Genomic DNA, 22,945 nt, shown 5'->3' with positions numbered 1-22,945 from the left:
CAAGACAAGCATCTCATAGGAACATAGCATTTATTTATTTTATTTCTTTATATACTGCCTGACTCCAAAGTCTAGGCAGTTCACAAAAATAAACACAATAAAAACAAAATAAAACCAACCATTAAAACAGCAATTGAAACATCTAACACATTCAGAGATTATAGCAATTCAAAAATTTAAAACATTTTAAATTGACTGGATAGGGGTTGTTGGTGCCTGTATGCATCATAGTGAGATCCTTCCTCCTTCAGATAACTATGATGCCCAGTAAGGTTGTTAAGTTGTCTATGGCAGATTGCCCTCTGTGGTCCAGTCTCCTTGAGAGGTACAAGATGACAACCTGTGCAGGCTGTATCTCTCTCCTGTATTTCAGCTGTGGCTGAGCATCTGAGCCATGGGCATCTCCTTGCCTCTTCTTATCTAACCAGGATTATTTCTGGGCAGGTCAGCTGTGCAGGGGGATGTGCCATGGTCCTAATCAGTGCAGCACTGGCAACATGGAGTTAGAGGTCCTGTTAGCATTACATCATACATATAGTAGGGTGTCGATACTCTTTGCAAGGTGGAGCAGATGGCCCTCTCTCCTCACCCATACATGTAACATTATACCATATGCAATGTTGTTTTATCATTGTTACCATTTTGTTTTGATGTTCTTGTGAACTGCTTATTGTGCTATGAAAAGCAGCACTAATACTACTACTAATAAAATGATGATGATGATGATGATGATGATGATGATGATGATGATGATAAGAGCAACAATGTGTGGGCATATGTCCATATGCACATATGCCTGATAAAAGCAATCTGCCCTCCAACATGGTGTGAATTTGTTCTCCATGTACTGTAACCTAACACTTTATTTTTAAACATATGCAGCATAACACATGGTTTTTCATGGCAGAGGGGAGGGGAGGAAGGGAGGGATGCATGCCCACATTTCTGTCACATGAGTATATGCTTTTAAAATGTGAACTATGTTTGCAGAAAAAGGCCACAAAAACTTTTTCTCATCATTGCTATCTTTAAGGGTCGGCCTTTATCCCCCGCACCCCCCACTTTGAACTTATCTTCGGGAGTGAAAATAAATGAGACATATATTTCTGACAAAATCACACATTAATTTTTCAGCAAGTTTCCTTGATCAGCTGTGGATGGATGGATTCTTTTGCTCTCAATCAGGATGCAAACTCTGCAGTGATGTATACATTCAAGCCAACAGATCATTAACCACAAATACATCTAGTTTCCCCCCCTTAATGGGCCTAAAAGGTTCATATAGTTATTTGCCAGAACCTTCCTTTAAATAATACCAATAAGCCAACGAACATTATGTCTTTCTTTCAGTCCTGGAGGTACTGTATATCCATTGTTATTTTGGGATTTTAGATTGAGTGTTCCTGGAGAGACTGACTTAATTTTCTTTAATGGCACATGACTAAAAAAAAAAAATCCTAATAAAAAGTAAGGGGAAAAAATCACATTATTAAACCATGGTCACATAATGCTGCAGTTTATCCCACTTAATGAGATATTTTCAGCAATACACTTTACTCCAGAAAGATGCCCTCATGCTATCCATTAAAAGTCTGAAAATTAATTACTTTAATTTTGTTTTGTTTTATAGAACCTTTCTTAACTTCAGCTTTCTATTTTTAGTATGTTTGTCCCCTCTCAGGCAATAGCAATATAGACTTTGATCTCCCCAAACTGGGTGAGTGGGCAACAAATTGGCAAATGTGGTTAAATGTTGGCAAGTGTAAAGTGATGCACATTGGGATGAAAAACCCCAACTTCAAGTATATGCTGATGGGATCTGAGCTGTTGGTGACTGACTAGGAGAGGGATCTTGGGGTCATGGTGGACAGCTCGCTGAAAATGTCGACTTAATGTGTGGCAGCTGTGAAAAAGGTCAATTCCATGCTAGGGATCATTAGAAAGGGGATTGAAAATAAAACACCTAATATTATAATGCCCTTATACAAAACGATGGTGCAACAACACTTGGAGTACTGCGTACAATTCTAAAAAAGGACATTGTAGAACGGGAAAAGGTGCAGAAGAGGGCAACCAAGGTGATCAGGGGCCTAGAGCACCTTTCTTATGACGCAAGACTATAACACCTGGGGCTTTTTTTTTTTTTAGAAAAAAGACCACTGTGGGGAGACATGATAGAGGTCTATATAATCATGCATGGTGTGGAGAAAGTGGAGAAAGAAAAATTCTTCTCTCACACACATAACACTAAAACCAGAGATCATCCCATGAAATTGATTGCCAGGAAATTTAGGACCAGCAAAATAAAGTACTTTTTCACACAATGCATAATCAACTTGTGGAATTCTCTGCCACAAGATGTGGTGACAGCCAACAACCTGGATGGCTTTAAGAGGGGTTTGGATAACTTCATGGAGGAGAGGTCTACAGGTGAAACTCGGAAAATTAGAATATCGTGCAAAAGTCCATTAATTTCAGTAATGCAAATTAAAAGGTGAAACTGATATATGAGACAGACGCATTACATGCAAAGTGAGATGTCAAGCCTTAATATTTGTTATAATTGTGATGATCATGGCGTACAGCTCATGAAAACCCCAAATCCACAATTCCAGAAAATTAGAATATTACATGGAACCAAGAAGACAAGGATTGTAGAATAGAACAATATCGGACCTCTGAAAAGTATACAGTGTACTGTGCTTGATTGGCCAGCAAACTCGCCTGACCTGACCCCATAGAGAATCTATGGGGCATTGCCAAGAGAAGGATGAGAGACATGAGACCAAACAATGCAGAAGAGCTGAAGGCCGCTAATGAAGCATCCTGGTCTTCCATAATACCTCATCAGTGCCACAGGCTGATAGCGTCCATGCCACGCCGCATTGAGGCAGTAATTGCTGCAAAAGGGGCCCAAACCAAGTACTGAATACATATGCATGCTTATACTTTTCAGAGGTCCGCTCTGTTACAGTATATACCCAGGGCTTAAGCCATTTAGGGCTTTATAAGTTATAATTAGCACTTTGTATTTTGCCCAGAAATCTATTGGCAGCCAGTGTAGCTTCATCAACAGAGGAGTAACGTGGTCTCTCCGAGATGACCCAGAGACCAACCTGGCTGCTGCATTCTGAACCAACTGAAGTTTCCAGCCTATGTACAAAGGTAGCCCCATGTAGAGCGCATTACAGAAGTCAAGTCTGGAGGTTACCAACAAATGTACCACTGTTTTGAGGTAACTGATCTCAAGAAACGGGCGCAGCTGGCGTATCAGCCGGAGCTGATAGAAAGCACCCCTGGCCACCGCCTCAACCTGAGAAATCAAGGAGAGACGTTGATCCAGAAGTATTCCCAGACTGTCAACCTGTTCCTTTTGGGGAAGTGTGACCCCATCTAGAACAGGTAGATCAAAATCATCTCTAGAGTTCTGACCCCCGCATAATAAGTACCTCTGTCTTATCTGGATTCAGCTTCAGTTTATTCTCCCTCATCCAGCCCATTACTGCTTCCAGGGAGGCATTTAGGGAGGATATGCCAACTCCTGAAGAAGTTGACATGGAGAAGTAGATCTGGGTGTCATCAGCATACTGGTAACACCCAGCTCCAAATCCCCTGATGATCTCTCCCAGCAGTTTCATTTAGATGTTAAAAAGCATTGGAGAGAGTACGGAGCCTTGAGGGACACCATACTTAAGCTCAGATATTGAAGAGCAACAATCTCCAATCGACACCATCTGGAACCTGTCCGAGAGGTAGGAGCGGAACCACTGTAAAACAGTGCCTCCCACCCGCAACATCCTCAGACATTCCAGAAGGTTACTATGGTCGATAGTATCTGAAGCTGCTGAGAGATCCAAGAGGACCAACAGAGTCACACTTCCTCTGTCAAGTCCCAATTGGAGATCATCCATCAGGCCGACCAAGGCAGTCTCCACCCCATAGCCCACCCGAAAACCAGTTTGAAATGGGTCTAGATAACCAGTTTCCTCCAAGACCGCCTGGAACTGAGAGGCCACCACCCTCTCAATTACCTTGCCCAGCCATGGGAGATTGGAAACTGGCCTATAATTGCTCAACTCTGAGGGGTCTAACACAGGCTTCTTTAGAAGAGGTCTAATGATTGCCTCCTTAAGACAAGGAGCCATCCTCCTTCTCTCAGAGAAGCATTTATGATTTCTACCAGGCCGCCTATAACAGCCTCCCTGCTAGATAGAACAAGCCATGTTGGACAAGGGTCAAGAGAACAAGTGGTAGGCCTCACTGCTCCAAGCAGCTTGTCCACATCATCAGGAGTAACAAACTGAAATTGATCCAGGTGAATCATATAAGAGGAGTTGTTGGACACCTCTAGTTCAGACATCAAATTAATTGTGGCATCTCCATCTAAGTTGGCCCGAATCCGAGAGATTTTTTCTGCGAAAAATTCATTAAACACATCACAGCAGGTAACTGATGCTTCCAAATTCTGGTTCAAGGGAGAGGGGGCAGATACTAGTCCCCTCACAACCCTGAACAACTCCGCCATACGTGAACTCACAGAGGCAATATAGGCAGAAAAGAACCGCTTCTTTGGCACACGTATCGCCTGAGCATAGATCTTTAAATGTGCTCCATGTTGTAATCTGTCAGATTCGAGTCAACTCTTTCTCCACTCACGCTCCAGTTGCCTTCCTTGCCACTTCAGCCCCCATAGATCTTCCGTATACCAAGGGGCCAATTTTAGAGCAGGTTGGAGGGGACGCTTAGGAGCAATCGTGTCTACTGCCGTGGTGAGCAAATTGTTCCAATTCCCAACCAGGGCATCAACAGGATCACCAGCAGAGCCAACACAGAATCCCTCCAAGTCTTCTTGGAATCCTACCAGTTCCAGTAACCTGTTCGGGCGGACCGAAGATGCTATGCCAGAAACTAACTGCTAATGTGACAAAGGTCAGTAATGAACACTGAAAACCTTTTTAGTGAGGAAGTCATGCTTATGCTAGCCTTTTGCTTAATAGCTGCATGCTTGGAAGAGTATAAATCCAGTTTCAGAGCATCATGGCCATCCACTGGTAATCACAAAGTTTCATTTAATACAGAAGGTACACAAGAAGTGTATGTGGGTGCATATTTTTAATGGGCTTTTAAATCATCTGGGCTTTTAAAATGTGCAACCAGATATAAAATGTGCAGTTCTAAAAAATACAAAAAATACACTTCCAAAAGGACATTTTTGCGGTTCAAAGATTCAAGCCACAGAAAAGTTGTATTAAGTTAGATGTGAAAAGTGACAACAATGAGAAGAGAACCCAGATCATGATCAAGCATACTCATTTCTCCTCCCTCTGCCAAAGACACTTCCTGCAGATTCCACTACTACTTCCCATTGGGTTTGTCTGTGTATATGGGTTCTTTTTCTTCACCTTTAAGGTATGAGACAGAAAAAGACACACATTCAGCCTCTGTGAGCCATGAAGGATGAGGACAGGGCGGCTTCTGTCAACCCTTTCATTGACCAGCTAGGAAATGGTGAAGGAAAACACAGCAGTGTGGCACAAAGAGGAGGAGCAAGGGGGAACGGTAAGCTCAGGCAAAGGGTGATTAACCATCACTTTCCATTATCTGCAAGACTAGACAACAGCTCTTTTTACATGCTCTATCAACCATTACAATGAATGCATAGAAGGGAATGGGGTCATACCTGCTGTCCCTGGCTGCTCCCACAACCTCTACACATGGATTGTTCATGTAGGCAAAGAGCCCAAATGTACATATACAAGCTGTATTCAGGGTCCCCAGTTGTTCAGAGAGAGCATATATCCACACAGCTCATTAATGCATTGGCTCTGTAGACAGAGGCACATCCAATACATGGAGGGGAATCCTGTCCCTCTCCGTGCAATCATTGTACAAAGCTGGGAGACTGTGTGAAAAGAACTGGCAGTGCTGAAGAAGCTATAGCATGAAATAAGTTCTCAGGGTAGTACAGAATGGATTAGCTAATAAGCAGTCCCCTATAATCCAAGCTGTTTAACCTAAAAAGATCACCTCTTCCTTCCTCATGAACACAATGAAGACTTAAAGCAATGTCAGTTTAAAATGAGTAAATTAGGAGAAAAATCTGACATTGCCTGAAGCAAAGAGGATGCTTCTGTTAGTTCAAGAACTCCAAGAAATGAACCATGATTTCAGATGCCATATTCCCTATATTTCTCTGCAGGGAATATATCTATATCTACACTATCTCTCTCCGTGTGTATATAGACATTTCAAGTGTTTTTGCATACCAGAGATTAAACTCCTTATTCATCTCACCCACCAAAACCACAGCAATGATTCTGCTGGAACTGGCAAATTAACTGGAATTTGCAAAAAAAGCCAACAACCATTTGTTGCTATTGGAGCAAATACTGCTGACGTCTTGCTCACCCTCCCCACTAGAATAATTCTGTCACAAACGCTGTTTGTGTAAGGGCTACAGTGATAAAGTTATCCCTGCTAACTTAGCAAAGAGGCACCTTTTAACATGGTGATTCTCTTTATTTAGCAGGGGGAGAGTAACTGGCCCTATCCACCCCCAGCACAGTACCTCCAGTGACTGTTGCTGGTGTCCGTCTTATGTTTCTTAGCTCGGCCCCAGACCAACAGTTGTACCCCCTTCCTATCAGCACAAGTATAAATCATAACTGAGACCAGGTCTAATCTGAATCCCTGCCACAGTGCACTAGCTTTTTGCTGGGGGAGGGGGCGAGTGGAAGCATTTGGGGAAATATAACTGATTTGGATTTATATTGTTAAAAATGTAAATGTTTACATGTTTATATGGTCCGCAGAGAGATTTAAGGATAGCATAGGACACACAATTAAGAAAAACATTTGAGGAATAAACAGCTACGTAGGGATGTATGTATTGGTTGGGAATGCCTGACCAACATCACTTAGAAAGAGTTAGTTACTGTGTTCCATAGAAGTCCCTAAGTATACCATGATGCTTTGGCCATAGGATGCCATTAGAGCCAGCATAGCAGAGTGGTTAGAGTGTTGGGCTAGGACTGGGAAGACCTGAGTTCAAATCCCCATTCAACCATGAAACTCACTGGGTGACCCGGGCCAATCATGTATCTCTCAGCCTAACCTACAGGGTTGTTGTGAGGACAAACATAACCATGTACACTGCTCTGAGCTTCTCGGAAGAAGAGCGGGATATAAATGTAAAAAATAAATAATAAAATAAAATGGCAAGTTCTCCCATGCAGGCAGATGTCGATTTGTCCTTCTGTTTTCTCTGACAGCTAAACAGGGCATTCGTTACAGCTGCATACTTTAATCTTACTCAATCCTTTTTGATATTCAGAGCTCTGTGGGAAAGGGCTGGGAAGGACTCCACTTCCCAGCAGTCAGTGCATGCAGGAAGTGGCTGGGGCTTCCTACGGTTTCAGTGCCCTTTAGGAGCCTTCTCTATTACTGTGCATAGCAGCACTCTGCATGAAGGTGAGTAATGGGAATGGTCAACTCTGTGAGTGGTCTGGGGCAATGTGCACAGTATTCATCATCAAATATTCAAAGCTGAATAACAGTACAGGCCTATCAGATAGCATCCCCCCAAAAATATCTCACAGAAGGCACTGAGAGTTCACATATATATCTCTAAGCTGGCACATACTGTTGTCCTTCCACTCTATAAAATGTTCAGATGTTTGTGATTTAATAAAAAGGGGGTGCTCTAAAAATGGTATAGGTGGAGAAACCAGTGGAGCCATTTTTTTCAACCACAATTTCCCTCTCATCAATATTGTCTTTTAAAACGGATTATTCGCTGCATGGGTGTTATGAAAAGCTGCAGGTAAAACTGGAAGAGCTTCCAGTGAGACCTATTAACCAGCTAGGATTGCCACAGAAATCCACAGCAAGAAATTTTATCTTGCAATGAGTATATAGGTTGTCTCCACTGAAATGCATCAAAATAATATTTCAAATTAAGAATTCCAATAACCAGTCCTCAACCTTTTCATTACAGTAGATAACAAATACAACTAATAAGCCCATACTTTTCTTAGAAGTAAGTACTTCCCTGTGCTTTTCTTAGATTCAAACTATACATTACGCAGACTTTTCTATTTTTACCTTGGTCTTCTTTTGAAGCTAAAAATTGACTCCATAAACAGTGAACTGAGTGAAGGACAGGTAAGCAGAGACACATTGCTTCTTCCTTTCCTGTCTCTTCCCCGCCCCCAGCTCAGAATTACTCTCCCCAAACTGCTTTTTTACCCTCAGCAGTCGGGGGTGTGTGTGTGTGATTATTAACCAGAGGTGAAAGGATTAAGCAGATTCTGTTCCCCACCCTTCCTCCACAACTTATTCAGACTGATTTTGATTTGAAAAATACATGAAGGAAGGAAAAGCCACAAAACACTTAACATGAAGTTTGTGCCTGGAAAGTAGATACTTGTTCACTCGATCATGAGAGTGAGTGAGGCTTTTCTCACAATGCGTGGAAACCTGGCTGAAGTAGCCCAGCCTGGTTTTCCCCCATTGTGAGAACCACCAGGCTCGCAGGCGAGCCCAATGGCTCTCTGGCAGCTAGCCCACCAAAGCAGCCCTCCCCTTAAATGAGCGAAGCCAGGTAGCCCCGATCCCCATAGCCCCTACTGGCTCTGTGATGGAGCCAGTAGTTGTGTGGGCAGCCGATCCGGCCACCCAGGGTTGGGAGTTTGATCGTGTGCGAGGAGAGTGGGCTAAGCCTGCTCTCCCTGCACAAGCCCTGCAGGCTCTCCACACTGCTTGTGTGGAGAGTCTCAGTGACTTTCAGAAGGCTTTTTTGGAACCGGTGTGGGGTTGGTGCTGTAACTCAGTAGTAGAGCATCTGATTTGCATGCAGAAAATCCAAGGGTCAGTCCTTGACATCTCCACGCAAGCCTAGGAAAGATTCCTGTCTGAAGCCCTGGAGGGCTTCTGCCGGTCAGTGTAGACAGTAGTGAGCTATTTGGACCAGTGGTCTGGCTTGATATAAGGCAACTTTTAATGTAAAACATGGCAACAAATGTCCATAGTTCTCTGTCCTAAATAGTATCTGGATCTAATCTTGCAACTCTTCTACCAAGAGTTCTAGCAAGCTTCATGTGGAAGTCTGGGCTCTGCATTTATTATTTATTATTCTTTGTTGCAGAAGATACCTGCATCCATAAGATGCCAATCACCAGTGTTATCGGTTACACAAACATATTTACTGAGCTCCAAAGATCAGACATGATTACAAGTATGTGCCTTAAAAAGCGCAGCTGAACTCATAGTATAGAAATGCAAAGAAACCAATACAACAGTGAAAACCTGTCTCATTTCCCTAGATAACACAAATCTCTGTCCATTGTAGCATTTGAAGTAAGAAAGAAAGAAAGAAATTACAGGCGGAATGTAAAAGAATAAATTACCACTCATTTGTCTTCATTCATTTTTCACCAGTAACTGCACTTGTCATTATTAGACCATTTATCAGCAAAGTCCACACTCTTTATGGTTCCTTAGTCAATCACATGTATAAAAGAAGCATTAAGAACTGGATCCTAGTAAACTACAAGCACTGTCTCCCCACTATTGTGTCCCCTGATATGCTGTTGGGCCCCTTGCAATCTTGTAGGCAAGATTATAACAAGGATATTTTCCAGAAAGTCACAACCACAGGTTTATAAGTCCAAATGAATGAATGAATACCAAGTAGAGGCTTGACTATGGTTTGATACAGGGGTATGCTGGGTATTCCCATATCACACAGAACACTCAAGGTGTACATGTATCAGGGTGGAAGACTTTACCTCTGCTCTATGGTTGCTGAATGAATGTTTACTACTGAGGGAGATGAGAAGGGGTGGTAGGATAGGTATGGAGAGCAGGAGAGAGGGAGGGACAGATCTTAGCAAGCTGGGGTCCTGAGAGAGAGATAAGCTAGACTTGGAAAAGAGTATTCATCAATGCATTTAATAGAATGGATAGAATAATTCTTCAAAATATTCTCTTCAATTATAATCAATGCACTGGCGAGTATTCTTTTCCAAGTCTATGAGACAGTTTAAGAGCTCCAGAAGGAGGAAGGGTCTCCTCTCTCGAGAAAGGAACCTGAATGTAGAACCGGTCAACAGAACTGGCAAGCAAGTAGCAGAGAGAAGGAAAGAGACCTGAGTGAGTTCAGGTAAGGACACAAGCAAAAGTAAAGTGTGCCGTCGAGTCAGTGTCGACTCCTGGTGACCAGAGAGCCCTATCGTTGTCTTTGGTAGAATACAGGAGGGGTTTACCATTGCCTCCTCCTGCGCAATATGGGATGATGCCTTTCAGCATCTTCCTATATTGCAGCTGCCCAATACAGGTGTTTCCAATAGTCTGGGAAACAGACCAGTGGGGATTTGAACCAGCAACCACTGGCTTGCTAAGTCAAGTCATTTCCCCACTGCACCATTAGGTGGCTAGGATGGCAAGCAGGGCCTATCAAAAGAACTGGCAAGGGGATTGGGAAAGAGAAGGAAAGAGACCCAACTGAGTTTGGGTCAAGAAAGCAAGCAAGGTTAGGCCGGTCAAAATGACTGGCATGTGAGTGGGAAAGACAGAGAAAGAAGCCTGAACATGTTTGGGTAAAGAGAGTAGGAGAAAGCGGAAGAAAGGGATAGGAATAACATTGACAAGGAATTTGGCTAACCCAGAAATGACTTCTTTACCTAGGGTTTTTATGCAAATGATGAGGGAATGTTGGGAACCAAGCAGTGTGAGTGGGGAAGGAGGTGGCTCCCTGTGCTGTTGGAGGCCACCAAGGGTGAGGGGGTGATTGGGGTTTTGAAGTTGCTGCTTGAGTCCAGTGCCAGAGATGGGCAGGAGCCAAGGAGTCTCCATAAGCAAGTTTAGTGGGGGACAACTGATGAATGCCCCTGGCTGGTGAATTCAGCTAGAGACTGTCAAGCTTTCCTTGGGCTTTGCCCTGGACTCGGGCTCCCCACAGGAGTGCCTTTTAAGTTGTATAAGGAAAGCTCCCTATACAACCTGTCTGACGTGAAGGCTGCGTTCTCTGTGATGAAGCTGGGGTGCGATAGAAGGAGGAGAGGGTCAACACAGCCTTGGGACAAATCCCAGGAGCTGTGCGCTTTGTAGGGCTTGTCTAGCTATTCTTATAAGGAGAGAACCTTCTAGGGTCTCCTTTAGATTGATGATTACCTGTAGAAATGTCTGGCTGGAAAAAATGGGACAATGGATTCAAAAGTGCTAGACAGGAAGATGCGCTTATCTTGATTACTGTAGGACTGTTTTAGGGAAGTTGTTCTGTTAGCCCTTGGGCTTAAGCAGATCTGGAGGAGAAACCTATAAGAAGAACTGATAGGTTTTAATACCTATTTGAAGAATGTAGAGGAATGCAGGGATGTGCGGGAATGGGAGACAAGCCATGGTGACCTGATTTGTGGAGTCTCAAGAATACTGAAAATGACCATGAGAGAACTCTGGGTTTGGGTGCCAGGGAGCTTCATGCAAACTTCCATAAGGGCAGGATGCAGTGGCCACACTTCCTCCCTTACCTGACTGCCTGGGCTACCCTTGGCTCAGTGCTAAACACTAGCCTCTTCCTGGCAGGGGCGTAGCTAGGGGAGAGGGGGCCCCTGTTCATCATTCTCTGTGGCGGCCCCCCAGAGTGAGGGAGATAATGAAGAAAATAGGGAGGGGTGGAGCTGGAGGGCCCTCAGGAGCTGGGGCCCCGTTTTCTTTGAACCCTTTAGCTCAATTATAGCTACGCCCCTGCCTCCTGGGCTAATTCAAACTCAGGTCAAGACAGGCTAGGCCCCTCTGTAGGGGTGCCAAGGGGGATGTGTGTCTGCAGATAGTCCCAATTCTGGACCCTATAACAAACTCAAGCCCTTATGATTAACTGGTTTTTGCAGGCAGTTTGTCAGTCAAGAAGATCCCCTCCTCTGCTCACCTAATCTGCAAACTCATTTCTACGGCTGTCACCAGTATAGAGAAAGCAAATTAAATGTATGGGTTTTAATAAATTAATGTACATATTGCTTGTGAGTAAAGAACAATTCGGGGGGGGGGCTTTCCTTTTTCTTTTACTTCTTTTGTTTAGGTAGTACTTGTGCATGTCACAGCAGGCTCCATCACAGAAACATTGAGGCTGTTCTCATGTGCAGCCTAACCCAGGATAGGGGAGCCCAGTCTGGGTTAGGCTGCCCATAAGAACCGCCGGGATTGGACCTAATCCTGGTGGAGCAGTGTTGCCTAGCCCAGCTTTTTTGCCTGGCTGTTAGCCAAGGTTAAGAAAGCGAGTACTCCGTTAACCCGGGTTTCCTGATTGTTTGCAAGCACGGGCTGCTTCCAGCCTGGTTGCACACAGAGACAGGTAGTGGGGTGCAGAACCAGTTCTATTCAGATCTCGTTCTAATAGAAATGGCCCGGTTCTACTGGTTTGGAGTAAAACCAAATCGTACTCCAAAAGAGGGGTGCCAGTCAGAGTTCAAGTCGAACCAGCCCCAGTTCTAATGAACTGTTTTGGAACTGGTTTGGGGGCATACCTGTAAAGGGGAATCTGGTGAGGACTCCCTACCTAAAAAAACCCCTGCCTGCCTTTAAAAAAAAATCCCAATGGGGTGGGCTAAAGGGCACCTATAGTCTGAGGAGGGCAGTGGCGGTGTGGTGGTGGTGCAGTTGCTCCTCCTCTTTGGACTCCGCCCAGAGCTCCAGCATGGCCTAGTTCCAGCCACTGCACATGTCTGGAAGCCATTTGTGTGATGACACAAATGATGATGTTGTGTAACAACACAAAAGGGCGACAAGAGAAGGGCGACTGCCTTTTTTGGAATTACACCCAACATCTGCACTTTTAGTAAGCAGTTATATTGTATTAGAAATATTTCAATTAAAAATAATTTGCTGCCAGATTAATCAAGGCTACTTTTTTCAATTTTCATTGATGAACTAATTAAAAGTTGAAATCCTACTTATTAATAATTCTGCTCTCATTTCATACCTAGCATTGCAGTGTATTTTTTATAGTCATCCCTTTTCCACTTCACAATAGTGGTGGTGTTCTCATCATTAAGTGCATGCATGCAACTATAACCTAAGAGAGCTTATCAGAATGAAGGCAATTACTTGTAATGAAGTTAAGAATAAAATTAAGGCGCAATTCAAGTAGGGTCAAGGGCTCTCAGTCCTCACAGAGATGCATCCTGGCAGAATCAGAATCACAGACGAGAGGAGTGTGAACTGGAACAAAACAATAGCAATTGTTTTGAATAAGTTCCCGGAAAATCTAATGACTCATTCCTGAGACTGATCTCACCAATAAATGTGCACTGGAGGTGGGGGCAACACACAAATCATGATGGCACACGAGTACCTGGCTGGGGCAGACTGTACCAGCCTTGTGACATGCTCAGGCTTGTGCGACAGATTATTATATGGTGGAGAGAAACACACACACACAATCCCTACTAGACAAACAGGATTAACCGAAAGATGAATATGTCCTGGTCCAGAGTGTCCCCCTCAATAGAGTAACTTATATCCTACAGCAGGGAGAGAGGGGGAGACATGGTTGTTGACTTTTGCGACCAAAAAAAAAAAAAAATCGTATGTGTGTGTGGATTTATTTAAAAAAATATATTTTTAGATTTATTTACCGTCTTTCATTAAAATAAACTCAAGGTGGTTTACAATAATTTTTTAAAAATACAGAACTATTAAACAGTTAATGGTTTAATACCAATTAAACAGTTAGTACTTTAATACAAATATTAAATTGGAATATAAGAAAAAATACAAATCCATTAAAAATGTTTTTAAAACTTACACAATAAAACCATGAAACTCAGCACAGAAGCATCAGCAAGAAGAAAACAACACTCCTATGAACTCGCTTTCGAAAAGCTGTAATTGAGAATGAGGAACAGATGCTGACTGGGAGAGCATTCCAAAGCCTGGGGGCAATAACTGAGAAGGCCCTGCCTGCGACAGCTGAGCCTCCCTCATTGTTAGTACATGGAGCAGAACCCCCCTACGAAGACCTTGTCAAGCAGGCAGAAACCCTTAGGAGCAGACAGTCCTTCAGGTATCCAGGCCCAAACCATTAAGGGTTCTAAAGGCCAAAACCTGTAATGATTGATGAGTAGAACCATTGGGTGGAGCCAATTAGTTCTTGGTGAGTCTCAAGATGGAGGCCAGCCATTTTTGCCAGTTCTGGGAGTCCAGCCCAGTACAAAAACTAATTGAACTTCCTATTCAATTAATAGAATGGAGTGGTGGAGGGATGTGTGTCTGTGTGTGCATGCACACATGTTTGCACAGCAACAGCCTTGCCTTTTGCTGCATTGAGAGCTGCTCCAAAAGCAAACACCACTACCACAGCAAGGCAACCTGTTTCCTAGTCAGTTTGCATCCCTAGGGAACTTCCTCTTATCCACATCACTACAACTTTCAGTATGATGCTGGCTCTGGAGAAAAGATTCAGCTGTGGTCCTTGTCACGTTAAACTATTTAGGAACATAGGAAGCTTCCATATACTGAGTCAGACCATTGGTCTATCTAGCTCAGTATTGTCTTCACGACTGGCAGTGGCTTCTCCAAGGTTTCAGGCAGGAATCTCTCTCAGCCCTGTCTTGGAGAAGCCAGGGAGGGAACTTGAAACTTTCTGCTCTTCCCAGAGCGGCTCCATCCCCTGAGGGGAATATCTTCCAATGCTCACACTTCTAGTCTCTCTTTCATATGCAGCCAGGGCAGACCCTGCTTCGCTAAGGGGTCAAGTCATGCTTGCTACCACAAGACCATCTCTCCTCTTTGTGCTTATATTTTAAAGAATTTCCTCTTGATTTCTGGAAGATTAGTGAGTAAGAGACAGTCACTAATATGAAGCACTGTGCACGCAATAATGGCAGCTGAGAACCTATGCTTGCTACCTGCTTAATTCTTTAGCACTTCTTTAATACTGAGAATTATTTCATAAATGACTTTAGCTAATGTCCCCATGATTGCATTAAAGAAATATATATTACCAATTTTGCTTAATGAAACCCTGGAAACGTTACTATTTCCTGCCTTAGTTTAACACTCTTAAAGGCATGCATGTGTTATCCACATGAAAGTTAATGACAAATTCTGTAAGTATCTCTCTAGATGGTGGTTAATTGTTAGTGATGGAATAAATTCACAGCTGATTATCCTGTAGCTAGGCAACTTAAAAATAAACACACAAGCTTATTTCATATCCCATTCACCAGTGCATGAAATACAAGCCAGGTTCCACAATATGTCAGCTCTCAGAGGTATGGCACATTAGCTTGATAGACTATATTAAGACTAATATGCATTTAAAGCAGTATCTCAACAGGACCATTTTGTTTAAATGCAATGAACCCCACGATTCTTGCCTGCTACTTTAAGCCCACAAAGTTTACTTGAGATGATTGCCTTAATTTCCAGTATGCCTGGAACTATGTAGCTGATTTTTCTCTTCTTCAAAGGAGTAGAGAATGAAATGTAAATGTTACATAATCATTACAGAGAGCATAGTTGCCAGGGATATTTTTTTTTTAAACACTGGAAATGAGAAATTGGCTGAAATCGGAGGGACAGTGGTGCCTTTTTTTATTTGATGAGCTTGATATGGTTTTCCCTTTTGTAAACAACCTTAAGAATCTTTGAGATCATTCACACAATCAAAACCTGTGTTCTACCTGGGTTTGGGAGCTGTGTGTGCTCCTAGTTTTCAGTTGTGTGGAAGCAAGGTAGGTGGAAAACCTAAGTAGCTTTTCCTCCTACCTTGCTCCCACACAATCACTTCTACCTAGGTTTTCCTCTTACCTTGTTTCCACACAACCAAAAACTGGAACCACACACAGCTCCCAAACTCAGATAGAACACAGTTTTTGATTGTGTGAATGACGTCTCTGTTTCATTTGCACACGTGCATACCTCACATTCCTCAAGACATTAAGCAGGAACTCAGGCACATGAGTATGAAAGTCAACTGTCCCATTTTTAATTTGATTTTTAGAGACAACCAGCACAGCAGGCCTTTTGTCCTGCTGCTCTCAATTCACCACAGGTTTTATTCATTGTTTATTGTTAAATTTATATACCACCTTTCATTAAAACAATCCCAAGGCAGCTTACACAAAAATTAAAAACAAGACTATAAAAAAGGACACAATTAAAATATTAAGCTAAAATATAAAACAAATCTGCTTAAAAAGATTTAAAATACAAGCATAAAAACTGTACAAAATACAAAGAAGCAGCAGCAGAGACAATCATATAAAAGCCTGGGTAAAAAGCCAAAGTTTAACACGCTTTCTAAAAACTGAAATAGAGACTAGGGATGTGTGGACCGGTCCAGTGGTCTGACGGTTCAGTCTGGCGGTCCAGGGGTTCGTGGTCGAACCAAACCACCACCACCACCCCGGTTCCGTCAGACCGGAACCGGACCACTGGGTCTGGTCTGGCAGGTCCGTGAACTTTAATTTTTTTTTCTAAGTCAATTAAGTACCTATAGCACCTTTGGGGGGGGGCTTGCTGAAGCCGCGGGGGGGAGGTGTGTGTTTCCGCGCCGGTTTCCTCTCCCCCTGCCGGCCTTCGTCATCACCACCGCGGCTGGGTACGTAATGCCTTTTTGGGCCTCCATAAGATTGGGCAGCTGCCATTTTGGTGGCCGCCACGCATGCACAAATGCCTTCTGCGAGCCCGAAGGGGCTACAGGTACTTAATTGGCTTAAAAAAAAAATTGCAGACTGGTCTGGGACCAGACCGGGGGTGGGTTCGAGGGGGGGCTGGACCGAACTGGCCTGGTTCCATGCCCACCCCTAATGGAGACTGAGGAGCGAATAGCCACCAGGAGAGCATTCCAGAGTCTGGGGGCAGCAACAAAGAAGGCCCTGTCCCATGTGCACGACAACTGAGCCTCCTTCATTGTTGGCACCCGGAGCAAAGCCCCCTCAGATGACCTCGTCAAGTGGGCAGTAACCCTTAGGAGCAGGTGGTCCCTCAGGTATCCCAGGCCCAAACCATTAAGAGTTTAAAGGTCAAAACCAGCACCTTGAATTGGACCGGAAACAAACTGGTAGCCAGTGCAGCTCTTTCAAAATGGGTGTGATGTGATCCCACCAGGCAGTTCTGGATAAAACCCTAGCTGCCACATTTTGCACTAGCTGCGGTTTCTGGATATTCTTTAAGGGCAGCCCCATGTAGAGCACGTTACAGTAATCCAGCCGTGACATGACTAAGGCATGGGTAACTGTGGCCAGATCTGCCTTCTCGAGAAAGGGATTCAGCTGGCGCACTAGCCGAAGCCATGCAAAGGCACCACTGGCCACCGCCTCCACCTGAGCTTCCAAAAGCAGAGCCGGGTCCAGTAATACCCTCAAGCTGCGTACTTGCTCCTTCAAGGAGAGTGCAACCCCATCCAGAACCAGTAAAATCTCCTTATCCCGATTGGCTCTCCTACTGACCAACAGTACCTCCATCTTGTCCGGAATCAATTTCAGTTTATTAGCCCACATCCAACCTATCATGCCCTACAGCCCCCAATTCAGGACATCCACTGCCTCTCTAGGATCAGCTGACAAGGATAGAGCTGAGTGTCATCTGCATATTGCTGACAACTCAGTCCAGATCCCCGGATGACCTCTCCCGGTGGTTTCATGTAGATGTTAAACAACATGGGGGCAAAACCAAACCCTGTGCGACCCCATAGGCCAATGGCCACGGAGCTGAGCAATAGTCCCCCAGCACCACCTTCTGGACCTTCCCCCCAAGAAAGGACCAGAGCCACTCCAATGCAGTACCTCCAATTCCCATACTCAAGAGGCGGCCCAGAAGGATACCATGGTTGATGGTATTGAATGCCTCTGAGAGGTCCAGCAGAACCAACAGGGACACACTCCCCTGTCTAGTTCCCAGCATATGTTATCCACTAGAGCGACCAAGGCAGTTTCAGTCCCATATCCAGGGCAGAAGCCAGATTAAGAAGGGTCCAAATAATCTGTATCATACAAGGCCCTCTACAGCTGGGATGCCACCACACGCTCTATCACCTTAACCAAAAAGGGCAGGTTAGAGACAGGTCTATAGTTGTCTGGGTTGGAGGGATCAAGGGAGGGCTTTTAAAAATAATGGTCTTACAATTGCCTCCTTGAGGCACGATGGCATCCTGCCCTCCTTTAACGAAGCATTAATAATCACCTCCAACCATCTGCCTGTACTCTCCCTGGCAGCTTTTATTAGCCATGGAGGGCAAGGGTCAAGAGCACACAATGTCACCCACACACTGCCCAGGATCTTGCTCCATTGAAACAAATAGAGGCTGAACCACTACCAGTGCCAAAAAAGCCATTGTTTGTTTAATAGAATGGACTAGGTTCATAGAGTGCTTCCACACTAGACATTTTCTCTAGTATCCATCCATCCATGGATATTAATTTTCTATATCATATTGTCACCTTTCACTCACTCATTTGTTCCTGAGAACCCAGACAACATTCTTCCCAAACCATTATATTTACACTTGTTTTCCTCAGGAAATCATACTATTCTGGATGGAGGCATTTATCTAGTCTTAGATGGGGTTGCAGTCGAATGGGCAAACGCCAAATATTTATATATCGCTTTTCCACAAAAGTCCCCAAAGCGGTTTACACAGCTATGAATGACTGAATGAATGAATAAAATGGCTCCCTGCCCCAAAGGGCTCACAACCTACAAAAGAAACATAAGATAGACACCAGCAACAGTCAATGGAGGGATGTTGTGCTTGGGATGGACAGGGTCAGTTGCTCTCCCCCCGCTATATAAAGAGAATCATCACTTTAAAAAGGTGTCTCTTTGTTCAGTTAGCAGGGGATAACTGATAACGCTTTGCTCAGTTAGCAGTCCACACAATCACAGCAGAAGCCCTGCTCATCACCCGGCGCTCAGAGACAAGTGGCAAGCGGTGTGGCAGCAGGGAAGCCAAGGGAAGGATGCCCAGCTTCCAGGAATCCCAACTGCTTGTTCTTGTATTAGCCTACCTGGCTTTGGTATGTATGTATGTATCAAATTTGTACACCGCCCCAAACTATTGTCTCTGGGCGGTTAACAATTGCTTGTTAACAATTGCTTGTTAACAATTGCCCTGCTCTTTAGGCTGCCACAAAAATGAAGTCTGGTTGAAAGTAATCAGAGATGGGGCCTTTTCACTGGAGGTGCCTTCACTAGGGAGACTAGGCTGGCCTCTCCTCCATTTTCAAATGGAAGCTAAACACATTTTTCCCCCTTCTACATAGTCCATTTTAATGCTAAACCAAACTCATTCTACAAGTGTTTCCCCATCATTCCTTTTACTGCTATGTCATTTTAGTTCAGTACCTTGTATTTTGCTATATAAGTATGCTGTTCTTTTTTAACTCGTTCTTCATATAATTTCTTTTGTAAGCCACTTTGTGATTTCAGAAAATGAGCAACAGGGTTCAATATAGCAAATAAATACAAGATGGTGATGGCTCCTCACCATGTGAATTTTGGCACTGCCTCTTGCAAGCTGTTTGGTTGCTCTAGTGCATGAGTTAATCGGAGGCACAAGTGGATGCTGCCACTTTGTGATTGATTGCTGCATGGCACAAAGACCAACAGGGACATGTGAATGCCACCATTTTGCTGTCACATGCACAGGCAAGGAGGGAGTAGTAGAGCAGGTGTAGACATGGAGTGCAACTGAATGAGCACATCTCTCCTAGGGTTATGCAATTATGATATTTTAGTTTTATTCTAGTTTTCATTTTTTTTATTTGTAGGTTTAGGCTTTTTAAAATTAAGTTTTAAACTTGGTTTTCCATTGTTCCTCATAAAATAAAATACAAACCTTTCCCTCTCATGCTCTCTCATCTCCAACAGTGGCTGACAAGTCTTCACTGGCCTCTGTTCATTACTGAAATGACAGTCAGGCAGTAGGTGAAAATATAGCACAGAGAGATGCAAATCCCTGGCAGCTGGCAAGCGTTGAAGGACTTTAGGCAGGGATGAGGTCATAGCTTAAAAGCAGAGCATCTGCTTTGCATGCAGAAGGTCCCAGCTTCATTTTCTGGCATCTCCAGGCAGGGCGGCAAAAGACTCCTGCCTCAAACCTTGTAGAGCCACTTCCAGTCACTAGCAACAATACTGAGCTAGAAGGACCAATGCTCTGACTTTGGAGGAGGCAACTTTGTATGTTACATGTCCTACAAAGCATTGGTGGACAGTGGTGCCTGCCTTTCTGACTACTTAATGGAAGCGAAACTTGCATTTGAGAGGACAGGAGATTGAGAAAGGAAGTTAAGAAACCCTTGCCTGGTCTGGATACAAAGATCATCTTATGAAAGTGGCCGTCCATACATAGGCATGGAGACCAGTGTGTTTCTCTTCTTCAGGGCAACAGCAGGAGTGGGAGGGCACACAGGCCAGTTTCTCTCTCCTTCAAGTGGGCATCATCAGCAGAGCACATGAGTCAGTCAGTCTATCTTTGGGCAGACAGCATCAGCATGAGGTCACAATGGCCTGTTTCTTTCCTCCAAGCAAGCAACATCAGCTTGAGGACACACTAGTCAGTTTCTCTCTCCCATTAGAACAGGGCACCAGGAGGGGTGTGTGGGCACATTCCCATTAATTTCTCAGTTAAGATGGGCATATGCAGGAGCATGTTCTCAAGCTTTGTTGCACTGCAGTGTCAATCCTAGAGATATTGCTGTTTAAGGATGATAAATCTATAGGACTTAAACACCCCTAACTTGCCCTGGATTGTGTCTGCCTGGCTCCAATAAAACAGGTGGGGTTTTTTTTTTCAGTTTAGGGACTATGCTTAAGTTGTTTACAGTTGTGAAAATACCTGTTTTATGACATGCTTCTGACATTAGAAATCATGCTTCTGCCCTCTGATTGGAAAATGTCCCAGTTACAGTCATCCCTTGCCAACTGCAAAGGTTCAGTTCTGGGAAAACCTCATGGTTGGCAAATTCATGGTTGGAGAGCCATTTAAATCAATGGCAAACAGGGGACCCCAAAATACAGTGAAAAATAGAAAAGAATCAGGTGTCAGTAAGGAGGAGTGAAGGAGACCCCTGAAAATGACCCCAACCGCCCCAAATGACCCCCTGACCTCCCAAAATGACCTGACCCCCCAAAATCATGAAACCTCCCCTCAGATTGCAACAAAATCTCACCAAACTGAGGATACTCAGGTTGTGGTTGGCGAGACCTGCCACCATTTCCCAGTCGCGGATACTCGAAACTGTGATTGGGAAACTCATGATTGGGGAGGGATGGCTGTATTATTAACTGTTTTAATAACTTTTATAACTATTTTATTAGTACTCTAAATTGTACAAATTGTATTCCTCTTTACATTTTACTTATAATGCATGCATCTAGATTTTCTCTGTATTATGTGCATAGTATATATGTACTCGTACAAAATTATTTTTTACATTTTTTATTTTTATTTTTTATCAATTGTTAAATTTATATACCGCCTTTCATTAAAAACAATCACAAGGTGATTACATATTCCTGTTACTTTAATTAAAGAAATAAGTGAAAAATATAAATATATTGGTTAAGGATATAACCTTTCAGGTTAAGACTGTAAAGTAAAGGTTGAGACAGGAATTTAAATCAAGATTACAGGGAATGTAACACATTTTTATGAAAAGCAATGGAAGGAAGAAAAGCATTAAGCAACGCCAACTCACTAGCACAGCACCCAATGGGTGGGAGCTTTGTGGGAGGTCCAACCCCTGGGGCGGAATAGGATGCGAACAGGGGCAATCACATAACACGGTTGCCAAAAGAAAAAGTTACATCTGAGAATCATCCCAGCAGTACTGGTTCCTTGGTTAAATTGTCAATCGCTACTCCTGATAGGGATGCTCAGAGAATGTCCAGCAAGCAAGTGCACACACTGCTCCTAATCATGACTGAGTCTGGTTGCAGATTATAGTTCAAGTGAAACAGCCCCTCAGCGTTACAGGTTTTAAACCAGCCTGGGCATAAAAGTTTATTATTGTATTGTGATCACACAAGATAAATTTTCGCAAATTAGATATATTATTTTAGGTTTTCAAACAGAGAAGTGTGCACAAATATGACTGGTTTGTTTCTTCACACCACACCTCATGGGATTGTTTTATAGCTCACAAATCAATTTCAAACAGTCCACATGAGTTTCACAACAATCAATGGCAGTTTCACTGAGAACAAGGAGTTAACAACAAACAGCTCTTATGCATGAACCTACAAAGCAGCTGGTTTTGAACACCTGCTCTGTTGAAAGCTCATTAACCTTCCTGAGCCAGAGAAGAACTTTCCAGGAGGGAGAGAGGGGAATAGTGCTTGATTCAGATATCACCAGCCAGACATTATGAGCAGGTCAAATTCATAATTATGAATGTCGGTGCCATCACTACTTAGGACCATTAGTCTGGTTTTTATTCATTTCCCCCAAATATCCCATTACTAAGTGCCATCCAAGAGAGCATTTCATCTTTTGTGCTCTCACAGTGAATGTCCCCTGGCTGTTATATGGATTATGATGAACTATTAGTCACAAAAAAATTTAAAGGCTTGGGGAAGAGTAAACCCTGAGGGGATGTGTGTGTGTGTGTGTATAACCCACTAGTGAGAACGTGCTTTGTTCCATAGAGAAATGCAAGACAGTGCTTGATTTTCTTCGAATAGTCTGCTACAGAACAGCTTCTAAAGTATGCAATAAACACAGGGAAAGTCTGTTAGTTAAATGATGTATGAAGACATTCATTTATTACAGATGAAGAAGCAGTCAGTCTGTAATAAATGACAATTTATAAGCAGGGGCTGTTGATCTATGGAAAAGAAAATTAAGACACATTCCCATTCTAGAGGCGGAGGGTGGGGAGAAGAGTTTCATATTTAACTTATAGAACTTTGTTGCAGTAAGAATATACTGGAAGTAAATTCTGAA

General features: G+C 43.4%; 1 long non-coding RNA gene across 1 annotated transcript; it reads right to left on the bottom strand.

The window, feature by feature from the left end:
* Positions 1 to 13: 13 nt before the first annotated feature.
* LOC128351033 (uncharacterized) lies at positions 14 to 19,887 on the bottom strand. The gene is made up of 2 exons (XR_008319562.1): positions 19,838 to 19,887; positions 14 to 489 (listed from the first exon to the last, which is right to left on the bottom strand). It is a non-coding gene; the product is annotated as an uncharacterized LOC128351033 (long non-coding RNA).
* Between the last annotated feature and the right edge of the window lie 3,058 nt (positions 19,888 to 22,945).

The sequence above is a fragment of the Hemicordylus capensis genome, chromosome 3, assembly GCF_027244095.1.
Source record: "Hemicordylus capensis ecotype Gifberg chromosome 3, rHemCap1.1.pri, whole genome shotgun sequence".
Taxonomy (NCBI): Eukaryota; Metazoa; Chordata; class Lepidosauria; order Squamata; family Cordylidae; genus Hemicordylus; species Hemicordylus capensis.
This window is presented reverse-complemented; position numbering and strand designations above follow the sequence as displayed.